Source organism: Eptesicus fuscus, chromosome 15 (genome assembly GCF_027574615.1).
Source record: "Eptesicus fuscus isolate TK198812 chromosome 15, DD_ASM_mEF_20220401, whole genome shotgun sequence".
Classification (NCBI taxonomy): domain Eukaryota; kingdom Metazoa; phylum Chordata; class Mammalia; order Chiroptera; family Vespertilionidae; genus Eptesicus; species Eptesicus fuscus.
Genome location: NC_072487.1, coordinates 34,450,248 through 34,476,116, shown reverse-complemented (window position 1 = coordinate 34,476,116; position 25,869 = coordinate 34,450,248). Strand labels below are relative to the sequence as shown.

Here is a 25,869-nt window from a genome sequence, read left to right as displayed (position 1 = left end):
AGAGAAGGACACCTCAAGCCTTCCCATCAAGTAGTTGTGATGATTCAGGTTTTCTTTCGCCTCTCCTCAAACACAGCTGTCTTGGTTTGCTACACACAACCTGAAAAACCTCAGAAGAATCATACATTTTCTCTCTCTGGGTCTCAGTTTTTTTGAGATAGGCTTATTTGCTAACATCACGTGGTCTGTCCTTTTCTAAATCCTTCGCCTACTAGAGCCACTCAAAGGGATGACTGCCAGGCGCCAGACTATCCTTGACAAGCAATTTGGACCTCAGCCTATCAAAATGACAGCAAGTTGACTATGACTTTTTTCAAAATTCTGTTTTATTGAGAAGAAGTGGAAAGGTCAGCTGTATAATTTGTCTTCATTGACAGGGGATGACTAATACAAATAAGGAGAAACTGAAAAACCAGTGGTATATTTCTTGTCATGTCAGGAGAAAAGACATAGACACAATGTAATCACTAATAATTATTTTTAAAAATTAATTCTTGCATTTATGGAGCACTTACTATGTCCTTCAGATGCATTACTTTGTATAAGTCTCATAAGAGCCTAAAAGGTTGAGGGTGGTCTTATTATCCCAAGGGTGTGGATTTGGAAACCGACGCTGAGCAAGGCTATGCAGTTTTACCCCAAGATGTGTGAATGGTAGAGCTGTGGTGGAAACCAGGTCTAGCTGAGACCAACTCAAGCTCTTAATCACCTGTTATTGCCAACTATAGCTGCCTCTATGCCAACTCTCTTGCTGAAATAAGTTTTTATTTTTTTTTTATCATGGCCTTGCCATGGAATTTGTTGAGCTTGTTTTTTCCATATGCCGTAATGTGTTTAGTTTTGCCTCAGACAAGTCAGAGGATTCATTTTCAAGAGAGATGGACCGTGTCCATTCTAAACACAACCAGAGGTAGCTTTACAGCATCTGAAAATCCTGTGGTGGTATCTCTTCACAGCTCAAATATTACTTTATGGATGTGTGTTTTTTTCTATCTTTTCATGAGAGTGGGCCAAAACGGACTTGATTTTTCTCTGAAATTAGCTAGGAACAAAGATGCATTTTCAAACTAACAATTGTAACTTTTATTTCCCCACCGCACTGTCAAAACTAGAAACAATCCACTAAAAACACTGCCCAGCTTTCATGGGCTTAAGTAACTCAGTGGTATAATGCATGAAACTTGATTTTCAGATGGAGGAGAGAATGTTTGGGATGTTGGGAGGTGATCTCTCTATGCTTCGGTGTAACATACATTTCCATTCACATCTGGCCCCTTCAAACCACTGTACCTCTCCACCCCTGAGTGCTACTGACGTTAAGAACCACACTGCAAACCCATGATGGAAAGTCACTGTGGGAAGACATCACAGTGTAAATGATGTAAACCCAGTGGGGGGTGTGCAGGAGGCAGCTGATTGATGTTTCTCTCTCATCGATGTTTCTGACTCCCTCTCCCTTTCTCTCTGTAAAAAATCAATAAAATATATATATTTTTAAAAAAGAAATTTGTTTAAAAAAAAAGAAAAAAAGAAAGGGACCCTTTGGCCCACAATCGCCCTTTCTTTCCGCAGCTCTGTCATCCATCCTTACAGTCTGTGGTACCTGCTACTCGCAATCTTAACTTGGTCTTCAATTTTAGCTTTCAAAGTTTCTTCGCCACAATCTACGAAGGCAATACACTTTATATTATAATTTAGCTCTCTCTCTCTCTCTCTCTCTCTCTCTCTCTCTCTCTCTCTCTCTCACACACACACACACACACACACACACACCTGCATGCGGGCACACACACACACAGAAACGAAAGTTTCAAGAAACGATATTCAACTTGTACTGTTTCCAATGCACATTGACGTTTTCTCTTCTTTTCGGTTCCATTGTATTTTTTTAAATGCTGGTCACAACCCACTAAATTGATCTTAGATCAAACTTTAATAGGTTACACTCCCCTTTTATACACACAGAGCACTCTCTAGTCCTCCTTATTTGTACTTATCACATTTTGAAAAACTAGATTTATGTGGTTGTTTATTTAACGTCTCCCCACCTACCCCTAGTAGACTGGAAGCTTCAGGAGGGTAAGTTTTGTTCCCCTTCGAATCTTTAGAGCCTGGCATACACCTCGCATATAGTAGACGTTGAATAAATATTTATTAGATAATTAATTAATTAATTAATTAATGTGGACAGACTTTCCCAGGTCTGCATGGTTCCTCCCTGGAATTCCATCACACTTCAGTCTGATGTGTGCTCCGCAGCTGTGGAGATTTGAAGCTCAAAAATTACTGGAGGTGCTCCCCCATCATAGCCCCTGAAGGCCCCACTGATGTTTTCTTCCTCGTCCATCTGTTGGTCGATCAGGACAGGTGGGCCAGTGCATTTGGAAAAGGCTGGTTGCTGCTGACCAAGTTCTTGGGGACAGGTGCCTCCCTCCAAGGGAGCTGATGGAAGGGCTAGTTTAATGGCAAAGAAATCTTTGTTTCAAAAGCTTGACAGCCTCTGGAAAAAATGAATATTTCCAGTTTAAGTTCTGTTGATAATATTATCATTTATAAATAAGCTAAAATATTTCAAATTCCATTGTCTCAGTGTAAGTTGTGTTTAAAAGTTCTTTTATGATCCTCTCTAAAATTAAAGGAAAAGAAGAAGAAAAAGAAGACTAAACAAGCTATGCAAACTTTGTGTTGAAACTTGAATACCTTCAAGAAAAAGAATCTTGTATTTTGTACAATACAGATTCCAGTAAACTGATGGGGTTGGGGGGGCCTCATTTGAGGTGACCTTTCTGTGGAGCAACAACACTGAGGAATTACATACTGCCTCACTCACTCTTCACCCTGGGTGTGTCCCTCAAACCCCAGAAGGACCCCTCAATTCTCTTGCTTTGGCTATTTTCCACTATACTCTCCTTGGCCTGTGTCTTTAAAAAAAATATATTTTATTGATTTTTTTTTTTACAGAGAGGAAAGGAGAGGGAGAGAGAGTTAGAAACATTGATGAGAGAGAAACATCAATGAGCTGCCTCCTGCACACCCCCTACTGGGGATGTGCTCGAAACCAAGGTACATGCCCTTGATGGAATCGAACCTGGAACCTTTGAGTCCGCAGGCCAACGCTCTATCCACTGAGCCAAACCGGTTAGGGCTGGCCTGTGCCTTTTTTGATAAAACAGATTAACATTGCTCTGTTCTTAGCCTCCAGCATTGAATTATCTATCATCATATGGCCTGACTCATGACTAGATTTATTGGGTCAATTTTACATTTTTTTCTTTTCAAAGGAGCACCATTTATCTATGTCGAGTGCTCTTTTCTGCCTCCCCCGCCCCGCCCCACCCCCGATTCCACTATCAGAGCCTGAATAAAATTGGGACATAAGTGATGCTGCCTGTAGATTCTCCAACTTCCTAGTCCCTTCCCTGCATAGCTCCACCCACTTCAGCATGTTCTGAGGTTCTCATCCACTCATGGTCTCCAAGGGCTCTATCTGTACCTGCCTGTCTTCTTTGTCCCCAAGCCACCTTCAAAACCAGCCTTCAGCGGATCCACCTTTCAGCATGAATTGGTTTGTGGCTGTTAAGCATTTAGTGGGTTATTGCTCACACAGTTACTTGCATTTTTACTGAGACAATGCTGTTACCAAATGTAGGATCGCTGTGTGAGGAAACAAACCTGGCTCTGGAAAAGGGGGACTTCCCAGAACCATAATAATCTCTTGGATGGGCACTTGTGGCCTGCTGTTGTTACTTCATTCTAGGAGACTGAGGGAGGTGAGTGCAAAATTGAATGCAGACTCAGGGAAGGAGGATTGTGCTAGAGCAGGGAGAACACACTCTCCCAAGTTGAACCCAATGCACCTTCTCATTTCTCTCCTTGACCCCTCGTGTCTTTGTAACTGTCATCGTTACTGTAAATACTTCCCTTGGTACCTCACAGGATGGGGTGAAGATGGAGGCAAAGGACTGCTGGGAAGTTGCCCCAGATCTTGGGCCAATGGCAAGCTTTCAAGACCTATGGCATGACTTCTGGGGAGAGAACTGCCTTCACCCTAGTATTCACATCACCCCAGAGTCCTCTCTGAGAGCAGACTCTGTAAACAGTGCAAAGACAAGTCACCATCCAAGGCTCAGTCAGCTCAGACTGCAGCCTGTTCCTCCACGAAAGTAAATGAAAAATGGCAGTGACATTCCACTTACTCCCAGTACCAATCTGACAGCCTCAATAAATTTGCCTTTGAAATTGAATATATCAAACCCCTTTTCTCTATTCCTGGTTGGTTAGAGTGTATCTCATCTGCCATGCTACTTTTGGCCTTTCAAAGATTATCCTGTTACTTTTAATTATAGCATCAAGAAAATTCATAACATCCAGAAAACTCTGTAAAGTTGCCATTGGCCCAAAGGCCCTCTCTCTTATTTTAGAAGACAGACTTTGTAAGGAGGAGACATGTCTTGTGACCCTCTGAACTTGTTGACTGTATCCCCCCAACTAAGGGTCCTTTAGGTTGCCATTAGGTCCTGGCACAAGCATTTACCAGATCTCGCAGAGCACATGGGGTTCAAGATGTGAGGGCAAGAGGGGTTGGGTTGTTTATTATTAAACTGACAGGAAACAGCCAAGGCTCAGGCACTACTGCTTTCAGTTGGGCAAAAGAGGATAAATTAATTGCTTTGTAGAAATTCCTTTCTGCATTCTTTAGGGAGAATTTTTCCATGTGAGCTAAATGATCAAAATGGGCAGTTTGGGGCTCAATAGCTTTGACATTGTCCCCTGAAGGAAGGAAACCATTAAAGCAACTGATTTCCTGTGAGAAAAGGCTATTTATAATAATCTATCTACTCTACAGAAAATACTCACAGTAGACTCCTAAAAACACTGATGTAATATTGGGTTTTTCATTGCTGAGAGTCCCCCATTTTTTTCTTCAATGCTTCCCATGTTTTAGGAACAAGATTTACTTATCTGGTGCAATCCCAAATGCATCCAAGTACTATCATTTAGCAATGAACAACATCGAAGGGGCATAAAGAGGAGGAAGAACAATCCAAGAAACTGAGGACAGTTGACTAGTAGAGTTGATAGTATGTGTATAATCCCAGAGTGGGGTTGTATGAAGGATGGAGTTGTATCAGTGTCTGATGCAACAGAAAGGTCCATTTAAAACAGGACTGGAAAGAGGTCATCCTTGGCTGTGTCAAGGACAGCTTCTGTGGAGGATGGACGCTGAGAACAGGGATTAGGGAGTTCGAGGGAGTGGAGGAAGTGGAGGCCGGCTGGCAGGGAAAGGGGAGAGATAGGAAGCTGGAGGATGAAGGTTTTCTTTGCTGATGAAACTGAGTTGACCCAGTTTCTAGGAAGAAGCGAGGAGTCTGGGGATGGAGAGAGATAGTGAAGATAGTTTATGATTTTACTGCTTATGTTTTATTTTAATGCTTATGTTTTTAATATATTTTTATTATTGACTAGAGGCCCGATGCACGAAGATTCGTGCAAGAATGGGCCTTCCTTCCCCTGGCTGCTGGTACCACCTTCGCTCTGGCCAGAGCCACCTTTCTGCCTTCCCACGCTGCCCAGAAGCCCGGAGTGGCTGGGGTGGTGTGGAATGCCTGCGTCCCGCCCCGTCCCCGGCCGCTTGGTGCCCATGTATGCAAATTAACCTGCCATCTTTGTTGGGTTGATTTGCATACTCATTCTTGATTGGCTGGTGGGTGTCACGAAGGTACGGTCAATTAGCATGTTACTCTTTTATTAGGTAGATAGTATTACAGATATCTCCCATTTTCTCTCCTTTTACTCCCTTTATTCTAGGATTTTTTTTGGAAAATATGGTCAGTAACATCTCAGACATCTCTCATAGCAATATTCTTGCCCATATGTCTTCTAGGGTAAGGGAAGCAAATGTTTAAAAAAAAAATAAACAAATGGAACTACATCACATTAAGCAGCTTCTGCACAGCAAAGAAAACTATCAACAAAATGAAAAGGGCACTCACTGTATGGGAGAATATATTTGCCAATGATATATCTGCTAAGGGGTTAATTTTCAAAATATATAAAGAACTTATACAACTCAACACCAGGAAGACAAACAATCTAATATAAAAATGGGCAAAGGACCTGAATAGACACTTCTCCAAAGAGGACATACAGATAAATGGCCAATAGACATATGAAAATATGTTCAATGTCACTAATCATCAGAGAGATGCAAATTAAAAATACAATGAGATATCACCTCACACCTGTCAGAAATGGCTGTCATCAGTAAATCAACAAACAACAAGTGTTGGTGAGGATGTGGAGGAAAGGGAACCCTTATGCACTGTTCCAGGTACTTCCTCTGCCTTCTCCATCCCATATTCCGGAAAAATACTTGGTGCATGAACAGATTTGGGTCTTCAAAGGGCTTTGCTGTTATTGAGCTTGAGATTTGTTTTTTGGTGATACACAAAAAAAGAGAATCGTAGTTGATGAAAAAGCAACCTTCGATAATTGCTCTTAAATCTTTTTCCCACTGCTAATGTGGGTATTTGAATTTCATTTGGAATGTATTCCAAGACTACTCACCCATGGGAGGATTAATGATATTGGAGCTGGGTTCAAAGTCTCAGTGACAAGCCAAAACCTGTTCTCAGTAGGCAGGGTAAAGTTTAATATGCCTTCTTGGGAAAGCTTTCACACAGTAAGCTTTCCGTTGCTAAGCTGCTGGAAAAGGAACATGTCAAAAGTTTAACTCGTATTGGAACGTTTTTTTGCAAGTTACTTGGCCTTTCCTAGCCTTCGTTTCCTAATTTGTAAAGTGGAGATAATAATGCCTACCTCAAAGGATTGTTGTGAGGATTAAATGGGCTAATTAAGACAGTTCCTGTCAGAGAGGAAGCATTCATTGTGTGACCTAGCATTGTTAATTGTAGTAACAGTAGCTATACATGGTAGTAAGCTTTTCTAGGCTATAATGATTCTAGATACTCTTAGGTTAACTCAATTAATGGTTTATTATTTTTAAGGAGACACCACAAAGTAAGGAGAACAAGAAGCTCCTTAGCAGATCCAAGAGTAATTCTTTCTTCCTTTCTTTTCTTTTCCCCCGGCCAACATTTACAAACTGCCAATTTCACATGCAAATCCTGATTTCCAGTAACATGAGGCGTGTACTCCTACATGGCAATGATGGCCTGGAGTTGAGTAGTCCCTCATATTTCCAAATGGGTCTGTGATCTTGGCTTTGCCCACGTTAGTGCCAATCTCTGCTGCTAGGCATGGGCCCAGGCCTTCCATGTAAGGCTGTGTAGGTTGCTCACTGCATAAGACACCTAGCTATGAGGTCAAATGGAGGCTGAATTCCTACAGTCTGGCAAAGGCAACTCTTATATAGCCTGACAGGCCTGAGACTCCAGGTCTCCCTCTTTCCCTCTTTTCTCTACCTGCTCCTCTGCCTCCTCTGATAGTCCTGTTGACATCTTCCCCTTATGTTACAACATCTGCTTATAGCCTCCTCTCTGTGTGTCTCCATGCTTGTGCCCACCCCACCATGTTTAACAGGGTCAACTAATTTGCCTAAGATCAGACAATTAGTATGTGATGAAGCAGGATTTGAACTAAGGTTATCACTGTTGGAAAATGATTATATAAGTTAACATGAGGATATTAAAGATAATTTCTTGTTAGATTTGCTTATTGAAAAAATTTTACTTTTAATTACAGTTGACATATAATATTATATTAGTTTCAGGTGTACAGCATAATGGTTAGACATTTATATAACTGATGAAGTGATCACCCAGATAAATCTAGTACCCATTTTACATCATGCATAATTATTGCAATATTACTGACTATATTCCCTATGCTGTACTTTATTTCCCCATGACTGTTTTATAACTGGAATTTGTATATCTTAATATATTTACTTATTGTAAAAATTTTCCTGTGCAGACTTCCTTGCATCTGTTAAGGCAGGCTTTTATTGTTAACTTTTATTTATAGCTAACATGCATTTAAACTAATTTTCTAATCTAAGGAAAACTGGGAAATGAGCAAAGTTGGACCTAGAGTGTCCTAAGGCACAGAGTGCATTGTTCTGTCCTTGGGATAAGGGTTTGATCCAAAAATGCATTTGTCATAGATTAGCCTTGAAAGCCTGATTTTACCTTCTTTACTCTCCATCCTTCCTGAAAAGAAGACTGGATCCCCATTCCCGCCATTGCTTCAGGGACTCATTATCATCTTCAGTCCCTTATACCACCATGTGATGGTCTGGGCTTCATTTCCTTAATGTCCCTGTATGAGATTAGTGGAAATATATTAAGCTGATACAATGGTCTGACACCACAGTAGGTTTAGTTTATATACTAGTGGCCTGGTGCACGAAATTCGTGCACATTAAAAGGGGATTAATTAGAGGAAATAATTTAATATTGCTATTTGCCCTTTCTCTATAATAGAAGTGTCAGAGATGAAAGAAAATTAGTAAAATGTATATGAAAATTTTCCTCCTGTCAGAGTCTGGGGCGCACCACGGGACCCAGAGTCAAATCCCTGCCCACCCACATGTGCCTCAAAATCGCGTGAGACCTACATGCGCCTCAAAATCGCGTGAGACCCCCCGCCATAGGGCTAGATCCAGACCCGGCCAGTCCCAACCTTGTCAAGCCCCGCCGGGCACGGGGCGTAGCCTCAGGTCCCCTGGCCCAGTGCCAGGATGGGTTATGTGGCCTGAGATCCCCCAGCCCAGACCAGGGCGGGGGGTGTGCCTTGAGGTCCCCTATCAAGCCCCGCTGGGTGGGGGGCATGGCCTGAGGTCCTCCCCCAAGCCCTGTCAGGTGGGGGGGGTGCAGCCTCAGGTCCCCTGGCCCAGTGCTGGGGCGGGGGGCATGGTCTGAGGTCCCCCGTCAAGCCCTGCCGGGCGGGGGGTGCAGTCTGAGGTCCCCCGGCCTGCTGCTGGGGTGGGGGGCATGGCCTGAAGTCCCCTGTCAAGCCTCACCTGGTGGGGGGGCGCGGCCTAAGTTCCCCTGACCCAGCACTGGGGGTGCACCTTGAGGTCCCCTGTCAAGCCCAGCCAGGCAGGGGGGTGCAGCCTCAGGTCCCCTGGCCTAGTGCTGGGGCGGAGGGTGCGGTCTGAGGTCCCCCGGCCTGGTGCCAGGGTTGGGGGCACGGCCTGAAGTCCCCTGTCAAGCCTCACCTGGTTGGGGGCGTGGCCTGAGGTCCCTGGCCTGGCACTGGGGCGGGGGGAGCAGCCTGAGGTCCCCTAGCCCAGCACCAGGATGGGAAGTGCACCTTGAGGTTCCCCATTAAGCCCCACTGGGCGGGGGGCAGGGGGCGAGGCCTGAGGTCCCCTCTCAAGCCCCATGGGGGCAGGGGAGGGCGTAGCCTCAGGTCCCTGCTGATTGCTCGTTAAGGCTCCTTATGGGAACTTGGCCTCAGCTGTGGGTGCAGCCATCTTTGTGATGGAGTGATGGTCAATTAGCATATTCCCTCTTTATTAGCGATGATTGTTCTCTAAAGTCACTAGTCCTTCAACCCAATAAAACACTTCCCATAAGCTTTAGAGTGGTGGGAATCACAAGCATGGCAAGTTAATAGTTGGTCAGGGATTTTTGCTCCTTTTAAAGCATAACACAAAGATTCCTGCCTATTGTGGCTACTTAAAGCAACTTTCTTTAGAAAAAAGACCACAGTCTACTTTCTCAGGCATTAAGAGAACAGAGTTCTTGTCCCAGTTTTGCAGTCCTTCAACTTTACTAAGTGTTGACTTGTCCCTTAACCTCCCTAAGCATCGTTGGCTTGGCTTGCCTACTTCATGGCAGTGAGGCTCTGGGTAGGGGAGGTGAGACATCGTAAGGCTCTGGAAGTTATGCTAAAATAAGAGACTAGCAGAGCTGGAGCTATGTTCAGCTGCCTTCTTGTGGGGCACACCTTGTTCTTGACCAAAAGGGATGCCACAGGAAGAGCTGTGTGGATGTTGGCTTTGTGCCCACCACATAGCCTCTCCACCATTTCATTTCAGAAACCAGTCTTAAGGCCTTCCGTTTCTACAATCTCATTCATGTTGGTTCCCATGTATTAACTTCACCTTAGAGTGTTAAGTGCAATCACCTGATGCACAGGCACTTGATTACCCCCAGGATTATAACTCTACACTCATGCATTGAGGGAAGGAGGTGAGGCCAAGATTTTGAATTGTGTTCAAATGCCAGAGGCTTTTTAAAGCACAAAGTATTCTAGAACTGTAAGAAGTTAAAGTTGTTACTCTCCTGTGGAAGGTCAAAAGAAAGCTATTTTTTTTAGGAAAGTGTTTTTCCTGGTGAGTTTAATACTGGGAACTGCATAGGAGGGCATTTCAATAGGAACCATGATATCAACAGTAAGACACATCCTTAAGGTAATAGACAGACCCGTGGCAGAATTTGCAAATCTTCTGTGGGTGGCTACTAAAGAAGAATTTGGTCAGCAACATCTCACCGAGGGATGCCGTTCCATTCCACAATTTGTTACAGATTAAGGTTTGTGACTGAGACCATCCTACTAAACCTTCATGGACTCTGCAGAAAATATGAGGCCAGAAAAGGAATAATTCCCAACTCTTACTATCTGGTTACTGGCCAGTATGCTGGCTTAGCTGAGGACATGCCTTCTGAAGTAGACCCGGTAGTTATTCCAGATTTACTGTGCAGTTCACCCTACTTACGTGAGCAATACTACCTTTCTCTTATTTTTTCCCTTAAAAAAATTCCTTCTCATCCTTCTTTCCTCCTTTCTCTTTCTTCTTTCTTAACTTTTGTAATCTAAAGTGCCTTGATCTTGTTTGCATATTGGTGAGGAGGAGAATGTTTACGGAGGTGATCCTGGGAACCTTGACCGTACTGCCTTATGGATAAGTCCTTCCCCCGCTGAGGAAGTGGGAAATCACAGACAGAATCACACAGACAAAGTTTTTCCAGGTCCCACCTGAGTGAGCCCCAAGTATGTATTATTACCTGAGATTTCCAGGTTGGTTTAGCAGTGACCTAGGTTTCTTAGTCCAGATTTTTTAATGGCTTTGAGTTCATGAGGCAGCTGTTGCCTGTTCTCAAGATGTGCTTAGGTGGGCTACACCTGAACCCCCCGGGGTTATTAAACATACAGATGCTGGCCATGCTTAGTCTTTCTGGAGATGGGGCCCAGACATCTGCATCACTGACCAGTTCCCTAGCTAATCCTATGGATGCTAAAGTCTGAGGCTCATTGCCAGAAGGAAAAGGATTCCAGGACAAGGATGGCAAAGGTGGTGTTCAAAGTTTGGCTGAGTTAGCTAGCCTTGTTGTTATGTATTAACTTGAAAATCTGGAGATTTCATATTAAAGTTTTCTTTAAAAGAAAGATTTTAAAAAAGAAACAGTCTCAGTATATAAAAGGAAAGATTATCATATATGTGCCCAATTGCAAGTATTTTGCAGAAAGCTAAAGACATGTCTTTAGGTCATCCTTATAATTATTTTGAGGCTCTTGACAGTTTTGATTTTAAGATGACTAATAATGGAGAAATCATCAATTAATAGAGAAAAATTAATTTCTTTATATACCATCTTCACATTTGCCATATATCTTTCAAAAAGTTCCTACAACTTTATCAATCATGCCCTCAGTCTCTTATAATTTCTCAGTATTAAGAATAATTTATACTGCCCCACCGACATGGCTCAGTGGTTGAGGGTTGACCTATGAACAAGGAGGTCACAGTTTGATTCCCGGTCAGGGCACATGCCCAGGTTGTGGCCTTATCTACAGTGAGGGGTGTGCAGGAGAGTTGCTAAATGATTCTTTTTCATCATTGATGTTTCTCTCTCCCTCCCTCTCCCTTTCTCTCTGAAATCAATAAAATTATTTTTTAAAAGAATAATTTATACTCATTAATATAAATTTTGCAATAAGTATAGTGTTATAATATTTTTATACAATAAGTATAGTGTTGTTCTAATATTCTATTATTGTAATGTTATGAAAAAAATACTGCATAAAAAATCTCTTTCCCTCAAATTAGATGAGCTGGTGTTTTTAGCCAGTATTCTTGACTTAAAATACCTCCTTGGTTCATAACTCAGGCCTCACAGTTTCACCAAAGCAAATACTACGCTCAAAACTGTCAACTTGAATAACTGTTTAGTAACTGGAGTGTACTCCCATTTATATTAGGAAGTGATTTAAGAGACTTTTTTTTTTTACTTCTGCATATTTCATACTAATATGACCAACAGTACGTGATGAGTGAAGGATCTTATTATAACTAGATAGAAATTTTATTAAGGATGCAGCATTAGGATTGTTATGGCAAGTAGTAGGTAGAACACAAAATAAGCCTCTTTCTGTCTGATGCCAGCAGGGAAAGTTATTTGCAGAAATGATCCAAGATATGGTGGCTTCCCAGAAAATGTTGTCAGGAGGCTGGGCCTTACTTCCAGAAAAGGATGAGTGTTAAAATGCCTGTCCGGGCAAGGGGCGCGGGGACACCTCGGAAAAGACTCGGTTCCTTAGGTCAGAACACACAGGCTCTGCTTCAGAACCCGACTCGGTCACCCAACTCTTCCCAGCTGCAGTTTCCTTTCCTGCAAAATGGAGATAGGACTTACATCATGGAAGAGCTGGTATGAAAATGTTTTGGCTTTATAGAATGTGTGCATAACACTTGAAACCTATAAAGATATAAACTTTAGAAGCTTCGGGGAGATTTCCTTTGCTCTGTGAGTGGCTAGATTTGGTTTGTTGAGGTCTGGTTCCTTTTCCTTTTTTAATAATTTTCCCTCATTTCAACCATCTCCATCCCTCCCATGAAGGCGCCAAAAGATTCTCTTGCTTCAGATAACCACTGTCATGGAACACTGAAGTGCCGTGCCCTGGAAGATCAGTGGACAGGGCAATGCTTGATACAAAATAATGATGGCAGAAGCTCAGGCATCAACAGCAATGGTTCTCAAAGTGTGGTCCCCAGACCACAGAAGCTCAGGCACATTCAAATAGACGCTTCTTAAGGGCAGGGCTTTGTCTGCTTTCCTCATTGTACATCTTGAATGGGTGATGCTCAATAAATATTTGTTGAAAGAAGAAATCAATGTCAGATGTCTAGGTTTATGTCTCATCTTTCCTTCCTATTCTTCTTAACTAAGAGATTCTCTTCATTCTCCAGAATTCCTAACCTTGCTTTTTTTTTTTCCAAAACATTCCCCCTTCTAGTCTCTACTCCCCCTCAATTTAGACCTTTTTTAAAAGGAAACTATAGTTAACCATTTATTGCTTAATAATGTAGGAACAGTGCAGTTTCTCTGCTTTAAGAAGCATTGTTTTCACTCTTTGATCTAAAATAAATGTTAAGAAAAGATGGAAATGGTTTAGGACTGGGGAAGAAGGGAATGGAGGAAGTGGTTACTTCTAGGTGAAATAACTATTTGTATAAAGTGGCATACTAGGTAGTAAATATAAGCATCATTGAAAGAATGTCTATTAGCCCTGACCGGTTTGGCTCAGTGGATAGAGCGTCAGCCTGCGGACTGAAGGGTCCCAGGTTCGATTCCGGTCAAGGGCATGTACCTTGGTTGCAGGCACATCCTCAGTGGGATGTGTGCAGGAGGCAGCTGATTGATGTTTCTCTCTCATTGATGTTTCTATCTCTCTATCCCTCTCCCTTCCTCTCTGTAAAAAAGCAATAATATATATATATATTATATATTTATTTTTTTTTTTAAAGAATGTCTGTTAGAATCTTGATTTTTCAAATTAACTAGCTGGGCAGGGTTAGCTAGGCTGAGGAAGGGTCCGAAGTCTCTGAGCAAGGATGAGGAAAAGGGAAGGCTGGTCAGTAGAGCTGGAATTTGTTTGGTCAAAATAGAGCAGTAGCTCTCAGCCGAGAATGTATCAGAATCCCCTGAAGGGCTTGTTAAAACACAGATTGCTGGGCCCCACCCCAAAGTGTAAGATTCAATAGGTCTGGGGTGAGGCCCAAGACATTCCATTTCTAGCAGGTGACGTTGATGTTGGTCTGGGGACCAGACTTTGAGAACCATTGCTGTAAAGGGCGCTCACAAAGATACAGCCAACCTTACAGTCCTCAGCATAGTTTCAGTTGTCCGACACAGGTTGACGCTATGTTCAAGGGCAAAAAATCTTTCTCAGTCGCCTCAGTAAGTTCCACAATTTGACAGAGGAAACTCAAAAAAAGGGGGGGAGTTATACTCTCCCCATTTTACCCAAGAGTAAAAGGCATTTTTGATTCACAGCTGCAGTCACCTTGGGTAGCAGAAGGCTGTCGGAGTCTTCCTGAAGCCACCTTACCAAGACACATAAATGCTGCTAACTCACTGCCATGGTCAGCGCATCAGAAAACAAATAGCCCCATTGTATGGGCCTCAATGAAAATATAGCACGTGGCCTCTAAGTGGCCACGGAGCTGGCCATGCCCAGGACAAATAACTTAGATAAATCACAAACCAGAGTAGAGAAACGAGGTGCTCTTAATCAATAGCACCTAGCAATGTTTGCTGAGTTTAATTGAACCCAGGTAGATTAGGAAGTGGGTACAAGAGCTCAAAATATGCCGAGAACACAGTTTTATTTAGAAATCCCATGAAAAGACTTGGAAACAAAATAGTAATCTTGAAAGGAGACCTCAACCAGCGGTTAAGGGCAACAGGGGTGTGGGGGCATGTGTGGGGAGGGGTGTGGGATGGGAATGGAGGGATGAGGACAAATATGTGATACCTTAATCAATAAAGAAATTTAAAATAAATAAATAAATAAATAAATAAATAAATAAATAAATAAATAAATAAATAAATAAAATGTGCTGCGTGGGCTGTTGTCGCTGCCTCTCTCCATCAGAGAGAATGGCGTCCCACCTGGCTCCCAGCTTGCTTCTAAAAAAAAAAAAAAAGAGACCTCAAGTGACTCTTATGATGTTCAAGCTCATTCCTGTGTCTCAACAGAAGAATTTACATTACTCAGAAAGCTGACAGCATTGTCGGTTAAAATGTGTGTGTGTGCATGTGTGTACATGATTTCGGTCATAAAATTATGGCAACGATAGCACCATTTGGAAAAAGAAAGGAGAATAGGAAAAAAAAAAAAAAACACCCACTTATCCTGCCTCTCTAACATAACTGTGAATAGTATTTCCTTCTAGTGGTTTCCCTTCTATAGATTTTTAATAGTGTGCTTAGATTTAAATACAATTTTTTAAAGTTTATATAATCATAGTGACAAAGAATATGGTCCTTGAAGTCAGATAGCTTGGGTTCAAATCCTGGCTCCAGACACTTCCAGCCCTGAGTTTGGCCTTTGTTGAATGGGGAAGATAAACTTGGTCCATAGTGTTGCTGTGAGGATTCAGTGAAATGGTGCACATCAGATGCTCAGCACGGGGCCAAAGCAGTGTAAGCACTCAATGAAGACTAGCATGGTTTTCTGTTCTCACTAAAACGCTATTCGAATCTTCCGCAGTCCTAATCATTGGGAAGATTTTCCTCAGCATCTAGAGGCACACCTATTTTTATTTCATGAGTTTGGTAAAATTTCATTCCACAAATTCTTCTGTGGTTCAGACGCTGCTTTCAAGATCTTTGACCAGCTTGTTGAGAACTCTTGTGACCTGTGTTTTCCTCAGAGATTGAACTTGTCAAAGAGGAGTCACAGCCAGAACATATGGATGATCATTTGTTCTGAGAGGTTGGTTTATTTGCTCTTTAGCTAGGTTGTATGGTTTTGCTCCAAGACCACAGGTTCTAACCAAAATCAAGATTGGCAGCCATCTACATGGTGGGTTGCTAGGGAGATGGGTGAGAAACCATAGCTGGAGAGGTGGAGATCCCTCACCCATATAGAAAAACAGCCTCAAGCTCAAGCCTGGCCAAATGTACATCTGCAACCTGAACCTCTCATTGCTGCTCCAGATCTGTTTACCCAGCTGCCAACTTGACCTCCCCTCGGAGTACTCATTGGGCCCACAAACCTAGTATGTCTAACCAACCTTCAGTGTCATAAAGTTCTTTCTGCCTGGTATTACTAGAGCTCACCATCTTTCTTTTGGTCGTTTTTGCATAACTTTTTTTTTTACCACTTTGTAAACAGTTTATCTAGGCATTTGCCCAAGAGAAATGAGAGAATATGTCCACATAAAGACTTGCACAGGACTGTTTTATAGCAGCTTTATTTGTAATAGCCAAAAACATGGATAATCTGTTATTAAGTAAGGTATGTCTCCTGTAAATAGCGAAGTTTTCTTTTTTTAATGTAATTTGGTGATTTTTCCCTTATTGGAGAATTTATCTGTTTATATTTAATACTAGGGGCCTAGTGCACTTTAATATAATCACTGGTATATTTCAATTTAAATGTATAATCTTACCATGTTTTTTTTTTCAATCTGTCTGTTGTTTCTATAGAGATTACAACAATACATAATCGACTTATTAGAGTTGTGATATGAATTGGTACTTTTACCATTTCCAAAACAGTGTAAGAACGTTAGAACATCTGAACTCCTTATACCCCTCTCACCTTTTGTGTTGTTGACATGTATTTTAATGCCGTGTATATTTTAACTCTACATTATTATTATTACTACTACTACTTTGTATAGTCACTATCACTGAGATTTACTTATGTATTTACCCTGTTAGCATATTTTATTGTTTTCAGCACTCTGTGCTTCCTTCTGGGATCATTTTCTTCTGCCTGAAAAACTCTCTTTACTATTTCTTTTAGTATGGCTCTGCTGGTAATAGAAAGAATTTATTTTTGTTTATCTGATCAAGTGTTTATCCTTTACTAATGAAGGGTATTTTTACTGGGTGGAAAATTCTAGATTGGTAGTTTTCTTTCAGCAGTTTAAAGATGTCATTGTATTGGTTTTTGGATTTCACCTTTTTAAATGTGAAATCACTTATTAGTCTTATTATTACACTTTGAAGTAATATATCTTTAATATGTCTTTGAAGGTAATGTGTCTTTCCCGCAGATTTTTTCAGGAACATTTAAATTTTCTCTTTCTGTTTTACTGTGATGTGTCTAGGTTGATTTTCTGTACTGATTCTGATGGGCATTTATGAGTCTGCATCTTTGGTATGTTTTTGTCAACAATATTTCTTTAAGTATTCCTTCTGTCCCTGTTTTGTCTCTCCTCGTTTGGGACTTCAGTTTACATATGTTAGAGCTGTTTCTTTATTCTCAACACACTTTTCTGAAGAAACCCTTTTTTCTTTAAACAGTTACAAACAAAAAGCACTCGATATTTACAGGTGTTCTTTTAGGTGATTATGCTGCCACATCAGTGGATGGTGATGATGTCAAGAGAGAAACTAACTTGCATCATGATAAATAAGGACCGGGAAGAGGGGTGCCTTACAGAGGCATGAAGACATTGAGTAATCCTTCTCTGGGCTTGCTGTGGGAACCCTCCAACACGTACATCATCTAATAAATACTCTTCTGTTTTCAGAGGAATTTTCCAAGTGAAAGAGATTTGGGATTCCTCCCACATGAGGAAGAAACGTAAATTCTCCAGCTTGTTTATACGGAGCACGTGTCTCTTTGTAATCATGTTTCCACCTGTCAAATCATCTTTAGAGAAGTTGTACATGTATGGCATGTCTCTTTATGAGAAGCGATGGAAAATGTGAGACACTCTCAACCTGAAATATCTATTACGAAGCCTCAGGCTGGCAAACTTCTGAGGAATTCATTCAAGACTTCATTGCGCCCCTTGTTGGAGTGGCTCAGTTGGTTGGAGTGTTTTCCCATGCACGGAAAGGCTGCAGGTTGGATTCCCGATCAGGGCATGTACCTGGATTTCAGGTTCAGTGCCCGGTCGGGGCATTGAAGGCAACTGATGGATGTTTCTCTCACATCAGTGTTTCTCTCTCTCTCTCTCTCTCTCTCTCTCTCTCTCTCTCTCTCTCTCTCCATGTCTTCAGGTGAGGATTTAAAAGAGAGACTTCATTGCTCAAAACATGTATGCATGTATGTATATGTAAGGATAGAGATATATATGTGAATAGATATAATATGCATCATATATATAATACACATACAAAATTTACTATAGAAATTCATTTCCTAGACTTATAAATTTAAAGGTGTACTTTACTACAAGTATCTGAGGATACACCTCAGACAAAGCCTTAGATCATTTCTGTGTGGTCAATTCCAGGAACTACTCGCCTGTGTTTCTGGACCTTATACATGCCATACACTGTGATCCAACCCAGTGCTATTTACATCATTCAGAGCTACATACAACAAATTTTAAAATCATTATTATTTTTTTTATACTACACTGCCCTAACTATAATTCAGGAAGTTTGGGGGTAATATTCTTTCACTGCTTACTTGGTCTGAATCATTTCTAGTCCTGAACAATGGCTATTTTGTAAGGTTCAATTATACCATGTGTTTGTGGCTACATATGCCACCCACAAATCCGTAATTATTATTTATTACTAGCTATGTACTTTATACTTTGTATTTGCTGAGTGTTTTACAGTCAGGTATTAGTTACTAAGAGTAAAGTATATGTTTGCTTTTCTTTATTCTACCCCTTTCACTGTTGTTTAATACATGTCAGATTCAGGAAAACCCTAAACTTCTTTAAGTACTTATAGACAGGGTTTTTCTCTTCAATCAGCTTTATAATCCTTCCAGCCACCTTGGCTGCTGACCACACCAGCATAGTGAGAGAATTTTCTCTCAGGGATGAAAGCCAGAGCGAAGCCTTCCGGTGCTTGGTTTCCTAGCACAGCTGCTGGTGTAGATCATGCTGCTGATTGTTCCGCCTGGAGATTCTTGAGCATCTGTGCCAGTTAGAGCTGGAAGGGTGCCCATCCAGGAGGTCAAGTAGCCCAGTTACATGTAATGAAACTAAGACCCAGCCTGGTTAACTAATGTACTGAACTCAAAGAGCTGGCAACTGTCAGCGCTCAGGACGAATTCTCCTTTTTCTTTGCTCCTCTACCTATCTCTGTTGTAAAGAATTGGGGCAAGCCAGGTGGTTAAAATACTTAAAGTAGGAGTATGGAAACCTAATGTCTAGATGTTACGAGATTTTTTGGTTTTTGTTGTTGTTGTTTTTTTAATGCTTGAAATGCATTGTCTTCTTTTCCATCAGGTCGGCTCCTTCTCATTTTTTTTTCTTCAAAATATGGTTCAAAAGCATTCTGGGCTGAATTAGCAACTTCCTCCTCATTACTTATAAGGCACGGCACATTCCTACATTATAATGCTTATTATATTGTATTATAACTATGTATTCAATTAACCATCTGTCTTCCTCCTTCCCACCCACTGGACTGAGTTTCCAGGAGCAGCAATAGTATCTTCTTGAACTTTAATCCCTAGCACTTGGCAAAGAGCCTGGCGTTTTGTGTGCCCTCCATGTTTTATGAATGAATGAATGAACCAACCACACTCTCATAGTCTTGCACTATCAGTGAATGTTATACTTTATTGGACATGTAAGTCCCCTGGAGTTTCCAGACCACACCACAGAGATACTGATTCAGGATTGGGGTAAGGTTGAGGAATCTGCATTTTTAAAAAATATATTTTATTGATTTTTTACAGAGAGGAAGGGAGAGAGATAGAGAGCTAAAGACATCGATGAGAGAGAAACATCCATCAGCTGCCTCCTGCACGCTCCCCACTGAGGATGTGCCTGCAACCAAGGCACATGCCCTTGACTGGAATCGAACCTGGGACCCTTGAGTCCTCAGGCCGATGCTCTATCCACTGAGCAAAACCGGCCAGGGCAGGAATCTGCATTTTTATTAAGAAGCTGATGACTTTGATGCAAAAAGTCTGTAGGCCACACTTGACAAGCTCTGCTCTCTCATTATTTCCGCTGGTACTTATATAACCCGGTTACCTGTCATCTACCATAAATAAACCCATAGAGCTTCACTATCCACCCCCTTCCACCATTTGGACTCCTGAATAGAGGTACAGTAAACCCTCAATTTTGCGAACGTTGATTTAACAAACTTCAGATTTGGCAGACAAAATATCCAGTCCATATTTCATATGTGAACAATAACACCCTGTTAATTTTAAAATGCTTTTAACCAAGATTTACTTATAATTAAATTAACAGGTTTTTTGTTTTATTTTGTTTTTCACTCACTGTTATTTTTAATAAATTTTAGCAAATGGGCCATGTGTTGGGAAAAAAACACTGTAGTAATTTCACTGACAAAAATAAATATCACATATCTACAACCATAGTCTACATATTTAAATCCAAGAGTCACTGTTCATAAACAGTGTTCGGGGAATGCTGATCACACCGCGTTGCGTGGTTGGTTTCTGCAGCTGTTGTAACGCCTGCCTGGGATGTTCCTCGTGAGCTAAGCCACGCCCCAGCCATGTGTATTTGTTTACTCTAAGTAACTGGTGAATGCACGCATTTACCAGACCTATTCAGTATAAATTTCAAGTCACAGTAATACAAATAGAAGACTTTTCTGTGAAATTAAACTTTTCATGCATACTTAATTTTAATCACACAAATGTGTCTACATAAGTAAAAACAGGTCAACTAATTTGTCAATTTTTTAACAAATGCATTTGGAAAACCTACTTTATTATATAATGGATTTTCGGCTTTAACAGACACCCCCTCACCTGAATTAGTCCATTATATCGAGGTTTTACTGTGTCAGCATTTTAAACAAACTCCAAGGCATCTTTCCAATTACATTTGTAGAAATAAAGATAATATTTATACAGCATTTTGAGTAATTAGAAGAAGAGTATCTTAGTTCATCAGGGAAATATTATCTTACCTAATAATTCACCATAGCTAAGATTTGGAAACAGCCTAAGTGCCCATCAGCAGATGAGTGGATTAGAAAACTATGGTACATTTACACAATGGAATACTATGTTGCTATAAAAAAGAAGGAATTCTTACCATTTGCATCAACATAGATGGAACTGGAGAGCATTATGCTAAGTGAAATAAGCCAGTCAGAGAAAGATAAATATCACATGATCTCACTCATTTATGGAATATAAAGATCATTATAACCTGATGAACAAAAAGATAGATACAGAGGCAGTAAAGCATCGAACAGACTGTCAAATTACAGTGGGAAGGTTGAGGAGCATGGGGGAGAGGGGGAAAGAGATCAACCGAAGGATTTGTATGCATGCCTATAAGCACAACCAATGGACACAAGACACTGGGGGCATGGGATGAGGGTATGCAACAGTGGGTAGGGGGTACTGGGGGAAGGTTAATGGGGGGAAAAAAAGGAGATATATGTACTACTATGTGTAATACTTTAAACAATAAAATAAAATTTAAATAAATAATAAAAAAGAAATATTATCTTACCTAATAAAAAGGTAATATGTAAATTACCTTCACTCCGCTATGCCCACGATTGGGCCAGCGGGAGGCACAGGGGGCAGGACTTGGGGTGGCTGGGGTATCCGATTGGGCCGGTGGGATGCTGAGCCATGGCTGTGCTGCGGAACAGAAGGGGCCTCTGGGGCAGTGAGCTCACGTCCCGCCGCGGACCATCAAAAGCAGGGGAGCTGGGTGCCTGTCTGCTCCGGCACCAGGCCTTTCAGAAGCCTCTGGGTGCCTGGTGCATCAGTTGACAGGCACCCAGCTCCACCGCCATCGAAAGCGAAAGCGTGTAGGGAACCCTACACGTGCATGATTCAATCATGCACTGGGCCTCTAGTCTTACCTAATAATAGACAAACATGTAAACTGACTGTACTGCTGCTATGCCCACCAGCCAATCAGGAGTGAGTATGCTAATTAGCCCACCTAAGATGGCTGTTAATTTGCATAAGCAGGCACTGAGGGAAGACTGAAGACTGAAGGCTCCTCCCACAGCCCGAGCCAAGCCTGGAGGCTGCAGGCTTGGCTCTGCTGCGGCTCAGGTCCTGGGTGCCGGAGGAAAACCAGTGCTGGCAGCCAGGGAAAGGAACACCTATTGCACGAATCTTCATGCAATAGGCCTCTAGTCATAATATAATCTAGCATCATGAAAATTACACTAGATATGTTGGATTCAGTTTGAGACTTAAATACAAAGGAAATAAAACCCACACACAATGCCTGTGTGGACACTAAGCCTGCATGGGCTCTTGCCCTGGCGGGGTTTTCTTATTTGTGTAGGCAGCCTTTCCCCTTCACTGGGGCTGGCCTAGAGAAGAGGGTGGCTTTAGACACTGGGGTGCTAGGTGCTCTTTTGAGAATGAAGCTCCATATTAGTAAGCTTAATGGCTGATATTTAAATAATTTTTTAAAATCTCAACTAGTACTTGTGTGCCTGCACCTAACTATATGTATGCATTTTTTTAAAATTATGAACTTAAGCAGCTTTGCAGGAAAAAGAACTGAACGGGGTAGTTATTAAACTGCCTTTATATAACTATCCAAAAGGATTTCTCATCCTTGTGGAATATTTACACATATATTGAAAAGTGTATGTATTGAGTTCCACATATTACTTTTTACTTGTAATTTATTTTGTATGCACATGTCCATGGGTTAACCTAATTCATGTTTTTTTGTTGTTTTAAATGGTAAAATCATATTTCATCTATTTTATGCTATTATTTGCCTAGTGTTCTGCCAAGGGTTGGATGTTTTGGTTATTTTCAAAGGTTTGCTATCATATACAGAGTTCTTATGCTCGTTTCTGCTCAAATTATGTTTCTTGTTTGTATGAATTCCACTGTGCATATTCTCCAAAGTGAAAGAATTAGATGGAAGAGTAATGACAGTTTTATAGTTCTTATTGCATATCATAGTATTGCTTTCTGGAGACACTGAACCAATATACAGCCCACAGGGGTGTGGGCCATGCTGGTTTTCCCACAGCTTGACCAATATGTAATTTCATCATTCCAGCCTATTTTTGCTAGTTTAATATGAGCATAGGGCCTCTCCAGAAATATTTTATTATCAAGTTCTTTAAGTGATGCGACGCAGGTCTTTTCCATGTGGGATAATTAACTGTTTTCATTTTAAGGACAAACAATTCACCTCCTATTGATAGTTTTGAAGGGACCAGCGTAACTACCTTTTGTAGAATTGAGTCTGTAGAAATAGGAAATAGGGTCCTTAGGTCAGGCTCAACCTGTTAGGGAAGAGCAGTTGTATAGATCTGAATTAGAAAACGTAGGTGAAGGGCTACAGCAGAAATGCCAGCTCACTCTGTTTAAGGAAAATTGGAGAGCAGGAACATTATAATTTCATGATGAAAAAAGCACTGGGGCTTTGGCATAGGATGACAGATTTTACTTCAAAATGAATACAAAAACTTACCCCTCCTGCCATTCTATGATATTCTCCCACAATGCCACTTCCTTTCCTGAACTTTTTCAGATGTCCTCATTTCAAGGAGACCCTCTGGTCTATGACAGGAAGGACTTTAGAATGGCCAGGACACTCACATGGGCCATTTGAGAGGTCTTGCAGGGAGGACCTGGAGACAAGTCGCAGGAGCAGGCAGTCTCGTCTGTGGAAAGTCAACTCGGATATAAAATAGTACCTTTGCTCGTTGTCGTCTCAGCATTCTGTGACGATGGTCATCTTCTATGTCAGCAAATAAATGCTTGCCATGCTGGTTTGGGTTCCTGTGGTGCCAAACACAGGATACAATGTTATTTATGGAAGATGGGCCTTTTGTTTTAGACAGTGGTCCAATCTGTTGATCTTTTTTAGAAATTGGTGACTGTCCAACTTGTAATGAAAATCAGCCTCTTGAGCACTTGGGATCAAAATCTGTACTTTCCCTCCATTCCTGGCTGTCATGCTAAATTGGGCATTTCTTGCTTTCACCCTTGTCTCCAAAGAATGCTTACACACAGAGACACATTTATGTCTATATCTTTATCAATCTATGCTTACCTATCTATCTGCTTTATTTGGAAATAATTCACACACCACACAATTCACCATTTAACATGTATAATTCAATGGATTTTATTATAGTCACAGAGTTGGCATCCATAACCACAGTCAATTTTAGAACATTTTACATCCCCCCCACCCCAAGAAACCTCATTTCCATTAGAAGTCACTCTCTATTTGCCTCCAACCCTCCAAGCCCTAGGCAACTAGGGCTTATTCTGGACATTTCATATAAAGAATCATATAAAATGTGATCTTTTGGTTTAGCTTCTTTCACTTAGCATAATTTTTTCAGGATTCATCCGTGTTGTTGTATATACCAGGTTTCCCCCTCCCCCTTTTTTATTGCTGAATAATATTTCATTGTTTGATATACCACATTTTGTTTGTCCATTCATAAGATGATGTGTTGTTTCCACTTTTGGCTACTATGAATAAATAATAAAACATGTATATGTTTTTGTGTGGAAGAATGTTTTCAGATTTCTTGGATATATACCTAGGAGTGCTGAGATGTAGGAGAACTCTGTTTAACTCTTTGAGCAACTGCCCCACTGGTTTCCAGAGCAGCTTCCCCATTTTACATCCTCACCCACAATGTGTGAGGGCTTCCGTTTCTGCATAGCCTCACCAACACTTGTTCTTGCCCATCCTTTCTGTCATAGCCATCCTAGTGGTTGTGAAGTGGCATTTCCTTGTGGTTTTGACTTGCACGTCCCTGATGGCTAATAGAATACTTACTCCTTATCTTCGTATTCTTCTTACACTTTTATCAAAATAAATAATACGCTTCAAGAAATTAAAAAGGGCAAGGAATACGAGCGGCTATAACTTCCTCCTGGGTTTCACACATCATCCCATCAGAATGTAAGGGACCTCCACTGCCAGGAGTGTGCTCCAGCGATTTTCTTCCTTCTTGTATCCATTCATCATTCAGAATATGGGGAAGCAGAGATCATTGCCCTGTGTTGGGTCATGTCCTGTGTTGGGTAATGTGCCCACCCCTTGGATTTGTAGTTATGACTAGGACTAGACAATGTACACCAGGAGTGTGCAGATCCTGAAAGGAAATTGAAGTGCTCTTGAGGTGGGAGAATGGGTGCCACAGGTGGGACCAGAACATGTTTCCTGCTTCTCTGGATGAACCACATTGCCAAGGTTGGGAGCCCCAGAGACCTTGTCAGAAACCTCACAAATAATGTGCTATGCCCTACCACGTATTATAGTGAAGAATACATAATAAGCTGTATTCATGATATTTTAAAATGATACAATTTTAAATGTACATATTCCTATTTGAAACACAGCATTTTCAAATATATGATCTCATCGATCCTCAATAATCTGTTAGTTTCTAGTTATAGTCTGCGGTGGCCTCGTGGTTTAAGTACATGCTTGTGGACGAGCCTCAGAATCCAACCACCACCAACTGATTTCCTGAGAACATGTGTTCTGAGCTCCAAACAAATGACGAACAAATGCCCAAATGTCAACCTGCCCCTAAGCCAGCATCTCACTGCTCGGCAGGCTCATGCCAGCAGGTTGAATGGACAATAGAGAACAACTCTCATGTGCTCCATCCAGGCACCAGGGATGCTGACTGAGTGCTCAGCAATGTCAGGATGGGTGACTGGAAGGATCTTCCACTAGGAGCAGTGTGGATAATATGCAGTCCTTGGAATTTCAGATACCCCCTCAGGTGCCTACCTTTCGGGAGGTAGAAATGTTCATATGATAGTTCTCTAGCGTTTTCTGCTACAGCAGAAGGCGACCAGAAGGGTTTAACTGCTATAAAGGAGAATGACTGGATCAAAATGACAGCTGGGGGTAGTCAGAGTCAGATGTCCTCCCAGGGAGCCGATGCCTCTGAATGGCCTGGGAAGGAGCCGCGTGCCCTGGACCCTTTCCTCGGGCTTCAAGCTCATCTTCCTCCTCCTGCTGTCATCCTTCCAGTCCTGGGCAGAAGCCACGATGGT

At 41.5% G+C, this 25,869-nt stretch overlaps 1 protein-coding gene across 1 annotated transcript in view; it reads left to right on the top strand.

Annotated features, from left to right (window-relative positions):
* DOCK8 (dedicator of cytokinesis 8) overlaps window positions 1-25,869 on the top strand; it is a 209,809-nt gene that overhangs the window by 16,565 nt on the left and 167,375 nt on the right. The gene's annotated exons all lie outside the window — the stretch shown is intronic.